This window comes from Haemaphysalis longicornis, unplaced genomic scaffold, assembly GCF_048455015.1.
Source record: "Haemaphysalis longicornis isolate Haplotype H1 unplaced genomic scaffold, Haemaphysalis longicornis Haplotype H1 scaffold_6, whole genome shotgun sequence".
In the NCBI taxonomy this organism is placed as follows: Eukaryota; Metazoa; Arthropoda; class Arachnida; order Ixodida; family Ixodidae; genus Haemaphysalis; species Haemaphysalis longicornis.
The window spans coordinates 96,800,254-96,818,847 of record NW_027526407.1 but is presented as its reverse complement, the minus strand read 5'-3'; the positions used below and the strand labels follow the sequence as shown (position 1 = coordinate 96,818,847).

The 18,594-nt window shown below is 46.2% G+C and overlaps 1 long non-coding RNA gene across 1 annotated transcript in view; it reads right to left on the bottom strand.

Annotated features, from left to right (window-relative positions):
• LOC144141786 (uncharacterized) overlaps nt 1-18,594 on the bottom strand; it is a 60,827-nt gene that overhangs the window by 23,449 nt on the left and 18,784 nt on the right. Inside the window, exon 2 of the long non-coding RNA XR_013316701.1 lies at nt 2,319-2,363. This is a non-coding gene — a long non-coding RNA (uncharacterized LOC144141786). The remainder of the gene's footprint in view (nt 1-2,318; nt 2,364-18,594) is intronic.

The window sequence follows — 18,594 nt, the reverse complement described above, 5'->3', positions numbered from 1 at the left end:
CAAGTGTCATCTGCTTTATTACTGTTTCTGCTTCCAAGGCAAGGTCGAGGGATGCAGTTTCTTGCCTGGGGATTACGTGGGCACCTTAACCGTTTTCCCTGACATATCTGCTGTTATTTGGATCTGTAAAAAACAGAACTTGTAGACGGTAATATCCTCAAAACCTGACCACGGAACTTAGTTCCTTCGCATGGATGACACGTTTGGTTGTGAAAGGCAGGGCTAAGAAAAGTTGAGAGCAATATCCACGTTTTGGTGCTTTTTTCACTCATTCGGGTTTACTTAATTTTTGCGTATTATTTTAAAACAATCTGATTTGCCTTTTATTTTTTGTTGTTCTGCGTGTAAACACATTTAAAATAAAACTGGTGCATTTGATGCCCCGTACTATATCTCAGCTCTGTGGCGCAGCTTATGTTCTAGGCCGGCAGACTTATTTAAACCAGCTGCTGATATTAAACGTGGATCAAAATCTCGATACACAGACGTTCTCAATTTCCATCTACTTCAGAAAAACTGTATTGAGGAAGGGAAATCAAGGCCATTTGTGGTCAGCAGCAAACGGCTTAGCCACTGAGTAGCTGCTGCGGTCACACATGTCAGGTATTAAAAGTTTGCAGATGTCGGACCTTTTAAACAAATCATGAAATGCAAAAAGTTTGCACACATCGGCTGTGGGCTTTCGCTGTTGCGCAGTGGAGCACTCCTCATTGCTCCAATAAAGTCGGAGTTAGGGAAGGGTAAAGTCATTTTATATCCCCTGCAAGCTGCCGAGAATGACATTTCTTTTGGTCAGCTTGCACTACGCTCGCGCTTCCAGCAGCAACAGACCATTGCTACATTGGTGCTCACTCATTTCCCCTGTTGTTACATAGAGCGGGATAAGGTTCAATTGTCTGGAGCGGAGAGTGCGCGAGCGGGTACGAAGTTGATGGTACGTGAAAGAAAAAAAGGCCTGAATTGAATTGCCTGTACAATATCAACAACGGAGCGTCGAACCGTTTAGACATGAACCGGTAACCGTTATTTCTTTTTTCGGTTCAGTGCCGGTTTTCGGTTCGGTTCGGTTGCAGTCCGGTACATATATACTATATATATATATATATATATATATATATATATATATATATATATATATATATATATATATATATATATATATATATATATATATATATATATATATACAGCGTGATCAATGCTACGTTGACAGAGTTTTTTAAAACTAGGCGCTTAGATAACTGAAATTGATGAATTAACTTTTTAGTTGCTGCAGTTACCAGGCATGTTTGTATTGGACAGTTAGACGCAATCGTGTTTCTCCGCAGTTTTAATTGGCAGACCTCTTCTAGCGCATCCGTAGTCCGAGATATAAGTATTCGAGAAAGAAAGTATTTGTGGAAATTACCCCTTTTGAAAAGCAGGTCTAGATGCTGCAGGCATTTGTTGAAAGATAATGCATGTGTGAACTCACGCAGCACTTGTGCCCGGCTGAACTGTTCCCCAATTAAGGGATAGATCCGCCAAGGTTTGTTAGCGAAGACATGAATGCTCAACATCTTCTGTATAGCGGGAATATCTTTTCACCTAAACGGTGCCCAGACGCAGAGGAGTTCGCCATCCTCTTTTGCTAATGACTGTCACCTATCATCAGCGCTATACAAGAACGAAAGGTGATGCTATCTTGCTGGGCGACTCCAGAACCTCCAAATTCAATAATCACTTAGCCAGTTTGAAGTCACTGGGCGAAAGTGTATCTTTAGCAATACCAGGAAATCAGTGAGCCTCGTACACGTTTCATTATGAAACTTGATTATTGCTCTTTGAGCAAGCAAGGCATACAAGCCCCTGTTTTACTAACAAATGACTTGCTGAGCACGAGGGTGCGGGTTCGAGTCCCAGCCGCAACGGCCACTTTTCTGATGGAGGCGAAAAGCAAAAACGCCCGTGTGTACGAGATTTCAGCGCGTGGTAAAGTTTCCCATGTGGTAAAAATTATTCCGGGGCCCTCACTACGCCGTGCCTTATCGTCTTCCTGGTGTCGCTACGTTGAATCATTCAATCAATCAATCACTAAAAGACGTTCTTCCGGCACGTTGTAAAACAGGTATTACAGGTATACGAAAACCAAGACACTGAAGGGGACTTTTCAAAAAAAAACACTGCGTCCTTGGAGTTGCGGATGACGAGCGTGTAGTTCACAAAGAGCGTGTTTTGGTGGAACTGCAATTATCAAGCTGTGGTGTTATCAAATATTGAATATGTACGTCAGGTTGTTTTGCTCCGCGTTATTTAGAATTGAGTTAGGAAATACATACAGTTCGAATTGTTGTTTTCAGCTGGAGGTCGTCCTGCTCTCGAGGCTGAAAAAAAGAAAAAGAAGCATTAATAAAAGAACAGGTGGCCATATTCTCATCCGCAAATTATGGGGTAAAGCTAGCCGTAGTTTAAAACTATGATTAATTTAGAACATTCGATTTCTTTGTATACTTTTTTTTCTAAGATACTGAGGACAGCAGTCAGCATTTGAATTCGCATAAAGTGCCATAGTAGAGTTGGAAATTCAAAGCTACAATGAACTTGGTATCTTCTAAATAGTTGTTGGATTAATTTTTAACCCACCCCCACGTCACTGCCATGATTAATGCGCAGCAGGTTTCAACTGGTACTCTTGCAATGTAAGCGGTCTCTACAACGTAAAAAATTGTGTGCGAGCCCGGTGTCTCGTCTATAACAGAATCCTCCTTCAGTATACGGTTTAAAATACTCCTGGGTAAACTTAGCTACTTTGATGTATTCCTCACCCTTAATTTAAGGCATACGCATTTAATAATAATGATTAAACAGACTTTATTCCTTGCCTCCAAGTGCGAGCAGCCGCGACCACCGTATAGAAGATGTGTACGGCTTTGTCGTAAAACCAGAACATGTCTGTTTCAAAACAAATGTAAAAATAACGCCGCTTCAAGATTTAGCTATGAAATGGCAGAAAAGATAGGGTATTAAAACCTTCACACTATGCGCCATCATTTCGAAGTATAAAACCATGCTCATGATAAGCATTAAAACAAGAGCAAGAAGTAATGTATTTTGTTTTTGTTTTGGGTATAATAAGTGTCATTAAGAACGTCAGGATGAAACGCAGTATGCGAAGGGCGGACAGTTTTAGTTATGCTTGTGCTAGCTGCGTCGTCTAACAAGCGTCTTTTTATGGCTTCATTTATATTTGGGTGTGTTAAATTCGGGGATATTTCAAGCCGTATTTTATATGACCTTAAACCTCCTTTTATGCCCCAGCGAAAAAGTCACCGTACTGCTAACCGGGCTAATAAAGCCCCCATTCTCCGATTACGCTCGTTTGCTTGGAAACATTTGAAAACAGCTTTCTACCAGCCACAGCATCAAATAGGGACCTTAGAGCTGAGCCTCCAAAATCAGCCCATTTACGAGATCTAGTCTCCCTATGCAAACAGTGAAAGCTGAGCTTGTGTTCACATTCTTGGGGAAATCTATCAGTAAAGCACACCAAAAAAAGAGCTTACATTATTTGAAATTCAGCTTCCCGGAAAGCGAACTGATATGCTGAGACTAATTTCACTTTGTTGAGTGTAGCTTAAAGAGCCAGTGACTTTATATGATATTTGTAAATCCTGCTCCAACAACAAATTCCTTCTGTTAGGTAGTGCAGACTTCATCACGGAACCAATTATTTAGGACTGTCATTTTAGTTATAAAGCAGCTTTAGAGGGATTATCAAACTATTTGTAGCTTTTGTAGCTTAGAAAAAAAAAGGAAAGCCAGTAGGACGACGCTCAGGAGGTCCTAAGAAGAGAGAAATTCTCCGCGGTATCTTGTTTGATTTCCTTCTATCTGCACCAATTTCTTCGTGACTACCGGCGGTATTTTAGCGTTTTCTGTAGGCAGATACGGCTGCACTTTCACAAAACAGGGGAAGAAATTAGGCCCTGCTCTAGTAAGTGGCAAACTTGAACACTATGACAGAAACCGGGCAACGACAATAATACCCGATTTGTTTATATTGGGCGTTGATAAGGCACATTAAAAAACCTAGACCAAACAGATACACACATATGAAACCATTAAACACCTTTGTGATCTTGTACATTTCTAGATTCTGAAGTTTGTCTGGACTTTACAAAAACGGTCCGAACGCGAGGTAGGGTCATTGTATTTTGTTGCTAGACAGTGGTCTACAGAGTGGGCGGGATGGTGCGCGAAAACGGACACTCGTACCGTAGAATTTACAGTGTTGTCGGGCCCCGAAAAAACTTTTGTTTTCGACATTTCATGGCGGCGCAACTAAGGAATAATTTCCGCTATGATCATGCAAAACCCTTACTGCAAAACCGGTCAGTTTTCATGATTGCGCTGTGCGCCCACAATGAGCAGCTAATCGTTTTTTGAGCTAAATAAACACAACCTCTGGCTTTATCTTAGCATTTACCGCGCTTTGAACAGAGAAACGCTCGCAGCGTGGTAACACCTACGCATGCTGCGAAATAAAGCTGAATGCATGGGGGGCGAACACAACCTCATGCAATGCTTGGTCAAAATGGCGCAGAAGTTGCTGAAGCCCGGATAAACTTGAAACAGACAAAGCTCATTGCTTTCTTTGTACCTGAATAAAGATTTGTTTCATTGAATACATCGTGATCACAGTTGGGGCGCAATTAAAGCTAAACTGCTTTTGCTTTTCTCAAGTGGTCGCCTATATCGAAATGCCGCTTATAACAAAATTTCTCCCTGTCCTGCTGTCTCCGTTATAACGAGGGATTACTATATGCATATGTATATATATAAATATATATATATATATATATATATATATATATATATATATATATATATATATATATATATATATATATATATATATATATATATATATATATATATATATATATATATATATATATACATATATAGATATATATACATATATATATACAGAAAGATAGGTCAGCAGTCTACAACGCCAAAGAAGGCATAGGGATGTGGTTAGGCTCTTTTCTTTTCCACTACGGTTAATGAAGTAAACACTTTTTTTTAAATATACAGAAGAAAGAAAGAAAGAAAAACACGCGCCCAGAGTGGGGACCGAACCCACGCCTTTCGATTACATGTCGAATGTCTTACCAATTGAAGGCATTCGTAATCGAAAGGCGTGGGTTCGGTCCCCACTCTGGGCGCGTGTTTTTCTTTCTTTCTTTCTTCTGTATATTTAAAAAAAAGTGTTTACTTCATTAACCGTAGTGAAAAAGAAAAGAGCCTAATCACACCCCCATGCCTCCTTTGGCGTTGTAGACTGCTGCCCTATCTTTCTGTATTTCCTCAACGAGCCCCTCATTTCCTTACTATATTATTCTCCGAAAGCCTAGCGAGGGTCTCGGTTCTGGCAGCCTTGATGCCTAGGTAGCATAAGAGGGCTTCCCGCCAGTTACCCGCTCATGACAGGCTGTAGACGCTCGAGTCACGCCCCGGGGGTTGAAAAGAAGGTCCCCTTCTCCCCGTGTAGTCAGAGTGGCGCTGGCTACCACCCTCAAGCGTCAGATACACTTCTAGTAAATATAAATAGCCTAGAAAGTGAATTAGAACGCAGTCGCCCAGATAGCCGAATTGGTAAGGCATTCGACATGTAATCGAAAGGCGTGGGTTCGGTCCCCACTCTGGGCGCGTGTTTTTCTTTCTTTCTTTCTTTCTTCTGTATATCAAAAAAAAATGTTTACTTCATTAACCGTAGTGAAAAAGAAAAGAGCCTAACCACAACCCTATGCCTCATTTGGCGTTGTAGACTGCTGCCCTATCTTTCTGCATTTCCTCAACGAGCCCCTCATTTCCTTAATATAAATATATATATATATATATATATATAAAGCGAATCGGAATAGGAAATGAGGGGCTCGTTGAAAGTAAGACAAAAATAAGGGTTGGCCGTCAAGAAAACCATGTAAAGCACAGGTGAGGACACGATAGGTAATTGAAACAGATAAAGAATTTGGAAAGAAAGACATAAAGTGGAGAAAAAATGACCGCCAGATGGGATCCGAGAGCTCATGACCTCCAGAATATAGCCCCGCCGGTAGCGTAGTGGTTATCGCACCAGACCGGTATTCTGGAGGTCGTGGGTTTGGATCCCACCTGGCGGGTATTTCTTCTCCACTGTTTTTCTTTCTTTCCAAAGTCTTTATCTGTTTCGATTACCTACCACATCCTCCCCTTTGCTTTTCGGGGTCTGCTTGACTGCCAACCCTTATTTTTTTATATTTAAATATATATATATATATATATATATATATATATATATATATATATATATATATATATTTATATATATATATATTGTTACGAGGAAGGCGCAAGGGATACTGGTGTATTCGCAGGTATTTACACAAAATCAGTCCCAGTAGAAATAGTCACCAGTCCGGCAAGATGGCTGCAATACGAGCGAGAGACAAATCCTCGTCTTCCTCTTCGTTCACTGTCAGCGATAGGCACATAGCCCCATGGTCTCTCAGGCGGCAGCCATGAGGTTTCACCACATCATCCTCGGAACACAACCCCCGGGACGAAAAGCACCGTCCCGGTGCTAGGTAGCAGGTAGAGGTGTGGGCGCGTGGTAGGGCTTGAGTCGTGTCACATGGACGATATCTGATGGACGGCCACTTGGTGAACCCGTTGGAAGTACTGGCGAAATCTCGTAGGTCACATCTGTTACCTGGCGCAAAACACGGTACGGACCGTTGTAGCACCACAGAAGTTTCTGGGACAGGCCCAAACAACGACTCGGTGACCACAACAAAACGAGTGTTCCAGGGGAATAGCTAACACTCCTGTGGCTGCGATCATACCGAATCTTTTGTGACGTTTGAGACGCTGAGAGTTTTGCACGAGCCACTTCGCGTGCGAGATGTGCCCGTGTGATTGCTTCGTTTGCGTATTCCGCAGCAACCGGGCAGGAAGGAAGCAATGTGTCCATCGGTAATGTCGGCTCACGTCCGTAAAGAAGATAAAAGGGTGAAAATCCAGTCGTGTCATGCCGGGAAGAGTTGTAGGCAAATGTTACATACGGTAACGCATTGTCCCAGTCTCGATGGTCAGCTGACACGTACATCGAAAGCATGTCCGTGAGTGTTCGGTTAAGGCGTTCCGTAAGACCATTTGTTTGAGGATGGTAGGCGGTCGAAATCTTGTGGGCGGTAGAACAGGAACGAAGAATGTCGCTGACAACTCGGGACAGAAAGTACCGACCTCGGTCGGTAAGAAGCTGTCGAGGGGCGCCATGCTGGAGAATGACGTCACGGAGTAGAAAATCTGCAACGTCAGTCGCACAGCTTGTCGGAAGGGCACGGGTAATGGCGAAACGCGTGGTGTAGTCCGTTGCAACCGCAACCCATTTGTTGCCCGAGGTAGATTCAGGAAAGGGACCTAGTAAGTCCACGCCAACCCGATGGAACGGTTCATTGGGGACGTCTATCGGTTGTAGCAGCCCGGCTGGCGGCACAGGCGGGGTCTTGCGCCGTTGACAGGAGTCACATGCTTGGACGCAGCGGCGCACTGACGTGAACAGGCCAGGCCAGTAGAAGCGCCGGCGTGTGCGGTCATAGGTGCGAGTTAAACCAAGGTGACCAGCTGTGGGAACGTCATGGAGCTGCTGTAGTACCTACAACTGCATGTGCTCGGAAACAGCAAGGAGCAAGGCGGGACCATCAGAGCGAAAGTTCCGGCGGTACAGCACGCCATCCTGGAGTAAGAAGGCGTGAAGCGACGGGTCGGCATTTGCAGACTCAATCTGTTCAATTATGCGTCGCAATGAAGGGTCGCGGCGTTGCTCCTGCCCAATGTGCAGGAAATCAGATAAGGCCATGACACACGCGTCAGAATCAAACGTGCACGTATCAGGTGGGTCGACGGGGAGGCGGGAGAGACAGTCGGCATCTTGGTGTAGACGGCCAGACTTGTACGCGACGGAGAAGGTGTATTCTTGAAGGCTTAAAGCCCAGCGGCCCAGACGTCCTGTCGGATCCTTCAACGAGGAAAGCCAGCATAGTGCGTGGTGGTCCGTTACAACAGAGAAAGGTCGGCCGTAGAGGTAGGCGCGAAATTTGGCAACTGCCCATACCAAGGCGAGACACTCGCGCTCTGTGATCGAGTAATTTTGCTCGGATGTGGACAGAAGGCGACTCGCATATGCAATAACGCGCTCGCGACCATGTTGTTTTTGTGCTAGAACGGCACCTATGCCGTGGCCACTGGCGTCTGTCCGGACCTCTGTTTCTGCGGATGGGTCGAAGTTCCCCAATATAGGGGATGCTGTAAGCAGAGAAACCAAGGTTGAGAATACTTCCGCTTGATCGGGGCCCCAAGAAAAAGTCGCGTTTTTCCGGAGAAGCTCGGTGAGGGGACGGGCGATAGTGGCGAAGTCCGCTATAAAGCGGCGAAAGTATGAGCACAGGCCGACAAAGCTGCGCACATCTTTGGTTGACTGCGGCTTAGGAAAGTGCTGGACGGCGCGAATTTTCTCAGGATCAGGTCTGACTCCATTGGGGTCAACAAGGTGGCCAAGAATGGTTATTTCGCGGTGCGCAAAGCGACATTTCTTCGAGTTTAACTGAAGACCCGCCCGTCGGAACACGTCCAGTACGTCGGCAAGTCGGTGAAGGTGAGTGTCGAAATCGGGGGAAAATACGACGACATCATCTAGGTAACAGAGGCATGTGGACCACTTTAAGCCATGTAATAGAGAGTCCATCATGCGTTCGAATGTGGCGGGCGCATTGCAGAGGCCGAACGGCATGACTTTGAATTGATAGAGGCCATCTGGTGTTACAAAGGCTGTCTTCTCTCGGTCAAGGTCGTCAATCGCAATCTGCCAGTATCCAGATCGGAGGTCGATGGAGGAGAAGTATTTGGCACCATGGAGACAATCAAGGGCATCATCTATACGAGGCAGAGGGTACACGTCTTTCTTGGTAATCTTGTTTAAGTGGCGGTAATCGACACAAAAACGCCAGCTGCCATCTTTCTTCTTTACTAAGACGACGGGGGAAGCCCAAGGACTCGAAGAAGGCTCTACTATATCTCTGCTGAGCATGGTGTCCACTTCCTCCTGGATGATTTTACGCTCAGTGTGGGATACGCGGTAAGGCCTTCAGTGAATAGGGCTGGCATCGCCGGTGTTGATGCGATGCTTCACAGCGGTTGCCTTGCCGAGTGGACGGTTGTCAAGGTCAAAAATGTCTCGGTAAGAGTATAGGAGATTGAGGAGCACATCGGCGTGTGCGGGTGGTAGGTCGGTGGAAATCATCGCAGCGTAATGGTGGTCGGGTTTTGGAGTTCGTGATTCATCGTTGGAATGATCAAGGTTATCATCGACGCTCAGGGCGGCAACGTGGTAGTCTTCGAGAAGGGAAATCGTTGCGAGAGACATGCCCTCCGGTAGGAGCTGCGCAGAGGGGCCGAAGTTGATGAACGGTAGTTCAACGTGGTTGTCAGTTATAGTGACCAGGGTGTGAGGCAGCGCCACATTCCGCGTGAGGAGCACCTCAACAATGGGCGAAACCTCGTATACGCCGTCTGCAACAGGAGGGCTCGGCGTCAATGGGACATAAGCGGCAGTATACGGTAATAACCGGGTGTGGTCTGCGGATACGAACCGTGCCTTCTGCTGAATTTCGTCAATCGCGGCGTCGGAACACGGTAGCTCAAGATGGAGTAGGCCTTCGGAACAGTCAATTAGGGCGGAGTGGGCGGAAAGGAAAGCAAGACCGAGTATAAGGTCATATCGGCATTGGTCCAACACTGTGAAAAGAACAACAGTTTGTTGGTCAGCGATGTTGACACGGGCAGCACATACTCCGGCAAACAAAGGCGTACCTCCGTCAGCGACACGCACAGCACAAGAAGGGGCAGGGGTCAGTACTTTACGAAGACGACGACGAAGGGCAGCACTCATAATAGAAATTTGCGCACCAGTGTCAATGAGGGCCTTGACGGGCATACCGTCTACCTGTACTTCCAGTAAGCTATGTTGAGCCGGTATCGTAAGAAGAGGATTTCGGTCAGGGGTCGAAAATGCAGCGTCACCTCCGGGAGCTGCATTTCTCAGTTTTCCGAGGAGGTGCGTCCGCCCGGAACCGGTGACTGGAAACGGCGAGGCTGCGGCGAGCGGGACTGGCGGCGCTGCGGAGATGGAGAACGGCTGAATCGGGGAGCGTGGACGGAAGTTTCGGCATACGGCGACGAATCGGGATTCATGAAGCGGCGAGGTCTGGCGTCGACGGGAGAAGAATCAACAGGGCGCGACGAAAACCAGCGGGACCGGCAGTAACGGGCCACATGACCGACCCGACGGCAGTTAAAGCAAATGGGCCTATCATCTGCTGTGCGCCATTCAGCGAGGTTTCTTGTCCGAGAGCGAGGAAAGCCAAAATCAGCCCGCGGTTCGGAGAAGGCGGAGTTGGGGCGGACATTGCGGCAATTCGCGGCGCAGGTGGTAGGAATGCCCATGGTCGCAATTTCTTGGCGCACGACGGCCTGAATGAGGGGCAGCATATGCATGCCGCTATCAGGCGCTTGGTTGGAAAGTGCCGGGGCCATTGCCTCCAGCTCCCGACGTACGACCTGAGTTATACTTGCAGTTCGGGTAGGACTAACCTCAGCTGCCGAAGCAGGGCGTGGGGTAAGGTCCTCACACGACGAAGTCGCGGCAGTGTTGGGGAGGCGGGCGTACTGCGGTGCGATGCGGCAACTTTTTGCCTGCTCGAAGCGACGGCACTCTTTAATTATTGCGTCGATACTCGTGCAGTCCTTGCAGACAAGCAGGTGGAAAGCGTCGTCGGCGATGCCCTTCAACACATTCGCTACTTTGTCGTCTTCAGACATCTGGTTGTCGACCTTTTGACACAGTGCGAGAACGTCCTGAATGTACGCCACATACGATTCAGTAGACGTTTGCGCACGGGAGGCCAACTTGTTTTTGGCAGCAAGGCGGTTAGCTTCGGGCTGGCCGAAAATGGCGCGGAGCTTCTGCTTGAAGTCGTCCCAGCTTGTTACCGTGGCCTCATTGGTGTCGAACCAAGTCTCTGCTGCGCCCCTCAAAGAATAGGAGACGTTCGCCAGCATCAAAGTGTCGTCCCAGCGGTTGTGGGAACTAACTCGCTCATACCGGCGGAGCCAGTCTTCAACGTCGAGGCCATCTGTTCCATTGAACGTACCGGGTTCTCTTGGATGGGAAACGATGACGACCGGTGCCGTGCCAACCGGCGCTTGAGTCGACGACATGGTCTGTAGACCGATGTGGCGACCGCTACGCAGCTCCGTGTCGGGTGAATTTGACTCATAGGGATCAGACCGCAACCTCCACCATAAGATGTTACGAGGAAGGCGCAAGGGATACTGGTGTATTCGCAGGTATTTACACAAAATCAGTCCCAGTAGAAATAGTCACCAGTCCGGCAAGATGGCTGCAATACGAGCGAGAGACAAATCCTCGTCTTCCTCTTCGTTCACTGTCAGCGATAGGCACATAGCCCCATGGTCTCTCAGGCGGCAGCCATGAGGTTTCACCACATCATCTTCGGAACAATATATACACTAACCACTAACGAAATAAATTTACTCCTCAAACTATCGCTTTATGCGAAAGTCTCAACCCACACACCTGCATTTTAGGCGGCTGCATTACTCGATGTGCCCGAAGAGCATGACCTACTTAGAGATAAGTGGAGAGCGGAGGTATGGCCGAGCGGCGGGGACCTAGCAGCGAGTCAGGCCGCCAACATGGCGGATCAACGCAAGCTGGTTTTCCCCGGCTACTTTTTCGAGCCTGTCATGCTCGATTAGGGCCATCCGACTCTCGACAAACGGTCCAAATGCGTGGTAGGTTTACTGAATTTTGTCCCTAGACATTGATCAATGGCTTGAACGCGACGCCTGGCGAACACCGACACTCGAACCGTGCAATTAGCAGTCTCGTCAACGAAAAAATATTGTTTCGCAAGCTTCTTGGCCGCACACCTCGGGAAAGAATTTCCCAAAGATCATAGAAAGCGCCTAGTGCAAAACCGGCCAGTTTTCTTGATTGCGCTGTTCACCAAAATTAGCGGTTGATTGTTTTTGAGCGTAACAAACACAACCTATGACTCGAGACACGGCAGTTGAGGCGCTTTTCAGCGCAAAACTCCCGTTGCGTTCTGTGACGCCCCTTTAAATTAGTGACAGCCACTGACACTTTTTTGGGCGGAAACCACAGCCTCATTGTCAAATTGGAGCAGGGGTTGCTCGCGCACGAAAATAACTTAAACAGCCAAAACTCTCTGCGTTTTTGCACCTGAATGAAGCTTTGTTTAAATGAATACATTCTGTTTTGATTCCTTGCAGTTGTGATAGAAAGGGGATTTACTTCTTGGTAGACACAGGTGTCTACCACCTCAACCTCATGAAATGTTGTTTCGCTGCTCAGGAGCTCTCTATTTTGGGTCACGTCGTTTCGAAAGATGGAGTTCTACCCGACACGTATAAGCTTAAGGCCGTTGCCGAGTTCTCAAAGCCGACATACATGAAGGCTCTGCGGAGGTTCCTTGTCCTCTGTTCTTTCTTCAGGCACTTCGTCCACAACTTCGCTACCATCGTTGCACCATTGACGCAACTTTTCTCTGGCACCTGTAAAGACCTCAACAAGGGATCTCCTGCTTGTTAAAACGAGTTCGTGACGTTGCGGAAGCTTCTTTCGTCGCCACCTATCCTGCGGCATTTTGACCCGAACGCGTCCACTGACATTCATACTGATACCACCGGGGTTGGTCATGGCGTTGTGCTTGCTGAGCAAAATCAAGCTTTGATGAGTTATCGCCTACGCCAGCCGTACCCTTACAAGAGCTGAGTCAAACTACTCCGTCACGGAAAAAGGGTGCTTGGCCCATGTTTAGGGACTAGTCGAGTTCCGACCTTACTTGTGCGGCCGCCTATTTGACGTCTTCATAGACCACCATGTACTATGGTAGTTGCCCACACTAAACGATCCCCCTGGACGGCTAGATCGCTGGGCTTTACAGCTAGAAGAGTACAATATACGTGCCATATATCGGTCTGTCCACAAACATTCCAACACTGATGCCATATCCCATTCTCCAGTGTCACGAGGCAAAGCCTGCATTCTGCCTGACGACACTGCTGTGTCAAGTCTTTTTTTCGCTGATGTGCAAGCTGAACAACGCGAGGACCCGTGGATTGCTACGCTCATCTCTTTCCTCTCTGGCGCTTCCAGTACTGAACGACCTCGGGCCCTGCGCAGGCAAGCTGCGAACTTCCCGCTTAGTGACGGATTGCTGTATCGGCAGAATTACCTCAAGGAAGGACGAAAGTGGCTACTCGTAATTCCTGGGCATCTTCGCACCGACGTTTGCGGTTCTCTTAATGCTGACCCGAAGTGTGCCCACGCCGGCTTGCTAAAAAGGTACCAACGTTTCCGTCTCCGATATTTCTTGCGCTTCATGTACAACTTTGTGCGGAAGTACGTTAGGTCGTGCACTACCTGCCAGCGCCGCAAGTCTCCGCCGTCCAGCTCGGTGGGTCGAGTGTAGCCGCTTCCGTGCTCAGGAAAACGATTCGACCGTGTTGGTAGTGACCTGTATGAACCTTTGCCAAAATACAGTCGCCGGCAACCGACGGGTTATCGTCGCTGTCGATCATCTGACGCGCTATGCCGAAATTGCTGCTCTGCCTCTGTCGCCACAGCACGATACGTCACCGCTTTCATCATTAAGCGCTTCATTCTGTTGCATTGGGCACCTCGTGAGGTCATCAGCAACACGGCAATGTCTTATGGCGCCTGACCATTACGGGGCATTGTCCGCTGATCCTTGCTAATACATCCCGCTCGCCCTCATTACAATATATATATATATATATATATATATATATATATATATATATATATATATATATATATATATATATATATATATATATATATATATATATATATATATATATATATATATATGCACGAATCTTAAATAAATGTCCCGTCATCACGCCTTAGCTAAGTGTTATGACTCGCCAATACCGCCTTCACGTTTCGTCGTCGTCGCTGCATTGTGGGCGTTCATCATCATCTCATCATTCTTCGTCTTTTATATCTATATATATATAAATGTATATATATATATATATATATATATATATATATATATATATATATATATATATATATATATAGAGAGAGAGAGAGAGAGAGAGAGAGAGAGAGATAGAGACTGCCAGAAGTAAGACCCTCACTACGCATCTAGCAAATAAGGGCAAATGAGGGGCTCGTTGAATTGCTACAGAAATAGAAAAGGCAGTCACGAAAGCCAAGGAAAGCCTCAGTGGCTAAGGCGTTGCGCTGCTGAGCACGAGGTCGCGGGTTCGATTCCCGGCCACGGCGGCCGCTTTTCTGATGGAGGCGAAAAGCAAGAACGCCCGTGTGTACGAGATTTCGGCGCACGTTAAAGATCCCCAGGTGGTCAAAACTAATCCGGAGCCCTCCACTACGGCGCGCCTCATCGCCTGCGTTGCGTCGGCGCGTTAAACCCTAAAATCAATCAATCAAAAGCCAGGGAAAGCAGAAGGAAAAATGGGGTGGGTTATTTATTATGATTTGCACAGGTACATATTTTTGAAATAAATAAAAAATTGGAGAAAAGCATGCCCGACGGGTGGGATGCGAATCCAGGACCTCCAGAATAAGCATCTGGTGCAATGAACACTATACACTATCGGCGGGTCTGTGCTCCCCTCCACATTCTCGGGTATTTGTGTTAAGTAATTCCTGTGCTAGGAGGTGGTAGCCAGCGCGACTCCCCCTTCTCAGCATGAAAGGGATCTTCTTTTTAATCCCCGGGGCGTGACTTGAGCGTCTGCGACATCTCGAGAGCCGTCGACTAGCGTTAACCCCTCTTAAGTTACTTTTGACACCAAGACTGCCTGAACCGAGACTGCCTGAACCCTACCAATGCATGGAGCGAATCAGAAAGAGAAAATGGGAGGCTTGTTGAATTAATACAGAAATAAGGGTAAGCAGTAAAAAAAGCCAAGGAAAGGAAAGGAGATAATGTAGTAGGCCATTTATTATCTAACGAACGGGTACAGATTTCGGAAACAAAGAAAGGGGAGAAAACGTGCCCGCCGTGTGGAATCCGAACCTAATGACTCCAGATTACTTATCTTGTGCGGTGATCTCTACCAATCCGGCGGATAGCTGCACCCCTCCACTTTCATGGTATTTAGGATAATTGTTCCCTGAGCTTTGGGGGTGGTAGCCAGCGCCACGCCGACTACTGTGGGGGAAGGGGACCTTCTTAATACTCCTCGTACCCTGACTCGAGCTTCTACGACTCGAGCTTCTACGAGCTTCTACAGCATTTGTCCAGCGTTATACCCTCTTCGGCTACATATGATTTCAAGAAGTTGCCATCAGTTTCAAGGGTTTTACAAACACCTACCATATTTTCCCCTGAGCTTTTCTCTGCTTTCTTGATTGCCTACGCTTATTTCTCTGTTAATTCAACGAGCCCCTCATTACTCATACTGATTCTCTACACGCACAGCGAGTGTCTCAGTTCTGGCTTTCAGTGCCGTACGCAACTTAAGATGATTTTACGCCGATCGACTACTCTCGACATGCGGTAGACGCTCGAAGCACGACTCAGGAGGTTAACGGGGCCATGAAGACAAAAGACAAGTTCCTTTTATTCGAAAGATTTCGTGTTCTATAGTGCCCCCACCGCTTGTCATGAAGCAAACTATGCGTTATTTACCTCGAAATTAATCAATTTAAGCTCTAATTTTCCTTTTCGCGCCAAACGTGTGTTTGAACAACGTTTGCAATGACATCATAAGAAAAGGTCTTCAGCCAAACTTCGTGTGGAGCGAAGACTAGCTTACAGTTAGCCAACCTAAATGGCGCCACCACACCGCGGCAAGCCGCTTTCTGCCTTTGGTTTGTTTGTGACCGTATTCAAACCTGGCTTGTTTTGTTCATAGAGAAAATAATCGTTTCGTACACCATGGTGCTCGCTCGACAAATATGGTCACGTACGACGCCGTCGCTTGCGTCAATGGGACAGTGTCGTCTGAGACAAGCCCAAAGCCTCGCCGTGGTGTGCATCTAAACGAAGCATTGTGGGCGCAGTACCAACAGCAGCACACATTGGTACTTCTATGTTTACGTGTGCGTTGGTAACTTCTACTGTTTTTCCCTTCCTTCGTACTGATATAAAGAGAATGTGCCCTAATTTTAAGCGCAAATAGCTCGCTCGGCAAGCCTATAAGTTCTGCCTGTGTGCGTTTGCTTTTCCCGGCCTCTGGCAATCGCAGAGCTGGCTGGTATGACATCATAGGTTCTGTTGCAAGAAATGACTGAGTGGGTCGCATGACCATTCCCTTTTTTCCTAATTATACGGCTTCTTTGAGCGAAGTTTACGTTAAAAGTGGTGTCCGTATGGTTCTAACGGCGCAATCTTTTGAAACTTGCATTTTGTCTGGATGGCCCCATTAATAATAAGGTCCCCTTCCTCCAGAGTAGTCGGGGTGGTGCTGGCGACCACCTCCAAAGCGCAGGAACCAATTATCTTAACATAAATACCCTAGAAAGTGGAAGGAACCACAGCCCCACCTGTAGCGTGGTGGTCATCGTACCAGACGCGTATTTTGGAGGGCGTGGGATTGGGCGTGGGCCCAGCAGGGCATTTTTTCATTTTACTTGCTTTAAAAAGCTCTATCGGTTTCCAGAATAACAAATCACCTGCCACACTCTCCCCTTTGCTTTCGTTGGCTTCCTTGACTGCCTACGCTTGTTTCGGTATTAGTCCAACCAGCCTCTAATTTCTTATTCTGATTCGGTATGCAGTTAAATCTGGATCTAAAGAAACTTTACGTAACGAATTCTTGGATTAACCAAAGTTTTCCCATTCCTCGTTGCCATCCCTATTGAAACCTCTGTTTTCGCGTTCTCTGTGTAACGAAGGCATTGGGGTGCTTAACCTGGATTTAACAGATTTTCTACGCTGATCAGCGATTGGGTTTTCGTAGCTTTTCGTAAAATTCGGTGGAGAAGTGTACTAATTAAACAAATTTTGCCTGCACCGCAAGTTACCGTGAGTTTCCACGTGTGAGTGCGGTGTTGGTTAAGTGGTAGGCCTGCCAGTCGCCGTGTAGGCGCATGTCTCCCCTGCTCCCTGTGGTGGCAGCCACAAGCCGGAAAGTTTTGTTTTTCCAAGACAAGCTCGGAATTTAAATTCCATCTTCACCGGTGAGAAAGAAGAACGTTGCCGCTCGGCAGAATATCCCAGCCAGCACCCTAGCCTGAATTTTGAGTGCAGAAAAGAGCATCAAGTTCACAAAAATTCCTCCTTCAAGGATACGTTTGTTCCTTGAAATGCGTTAAGGAAACTACAAGTGTCAAAAGCAAGAGCGGTACTTAAGTTACGTTTGTAAATACTGGCGTAAATGACCTTGCCTCTTCTGAGTGATCTGTAGTGACTACTCTAGTGGGAAAGCAGTAGGCCTAAATTACGGAGCTTTGCGCTGTGATAAAATTCTTCAGGGGGATTTCTCCGCCACTGATGTCTCGCAGTTTGGTTTCGGGTCTACTTCATTCACGCGATCCTTAACTCGTAATCTTCATGCAACAAAAACTTGCCAATTTTTTGCAACTGTCAGCCATATCTAGGTTACACTATATATATATATATATATATATATATATATATATATATATATATATATATATATATATATATATATATATATATATATATATATATATATATATGTATATATATATATATATTTATATATATATATATATATATATATATATATATATATATATATATATATATATATATATATATATATATATATATATATATATATATATATATATATATATGGAGATAAAAGCTGCCATGGAGTAAAAAGTCAGAAAAATATTGATGGCTACGTTGGGACGTGGGAGTATCACAAATAAAAGTTTTGAGGGGAGGGTGAGTTTTTGACGAAATTTTGAAAGCGTAAAGAAGATTAATGTATGTTCGATGATGATCTAGGGACCATTTATGGCACTCGACGTATAGGCTTTATACGGGGTTAATGCGGAAAGCGCTCTCTTCGAGGCGAAGCCTCAAGCGCAGCACTGGGTCTAGCATTTTTGGCGTAGTTTTTGTTGCCGAACCATGCATCCCACTTCCGTAGTCAAAGCGGTAGAACCCCACCCAGCTTGTAAAGACACGCAAGGGGAGTTGCATGTGCGCACTATAGTATATGTTTGAAATGACCTTTAAAGTGTTTACTGCGTCAAGGCATTTACGTTTGAGTTGTTCGATGCGAGGAATGAATATTTTTTGTTTAAAACGACGCATAAAAAGGTGTGTTCCTTGGTTACAGGAATAAAGTCACCTAGTCAGTTTGATGTTAGGATCAGGCTGTATACCGCGCCTCTGAGAAGATGACACAGGTACTTTTCCCAGGATTAGGTTTAAAACCAATTTGATCTGCCCATTGAGCAAGCCTATTAACGTCAAGCTGCACTTG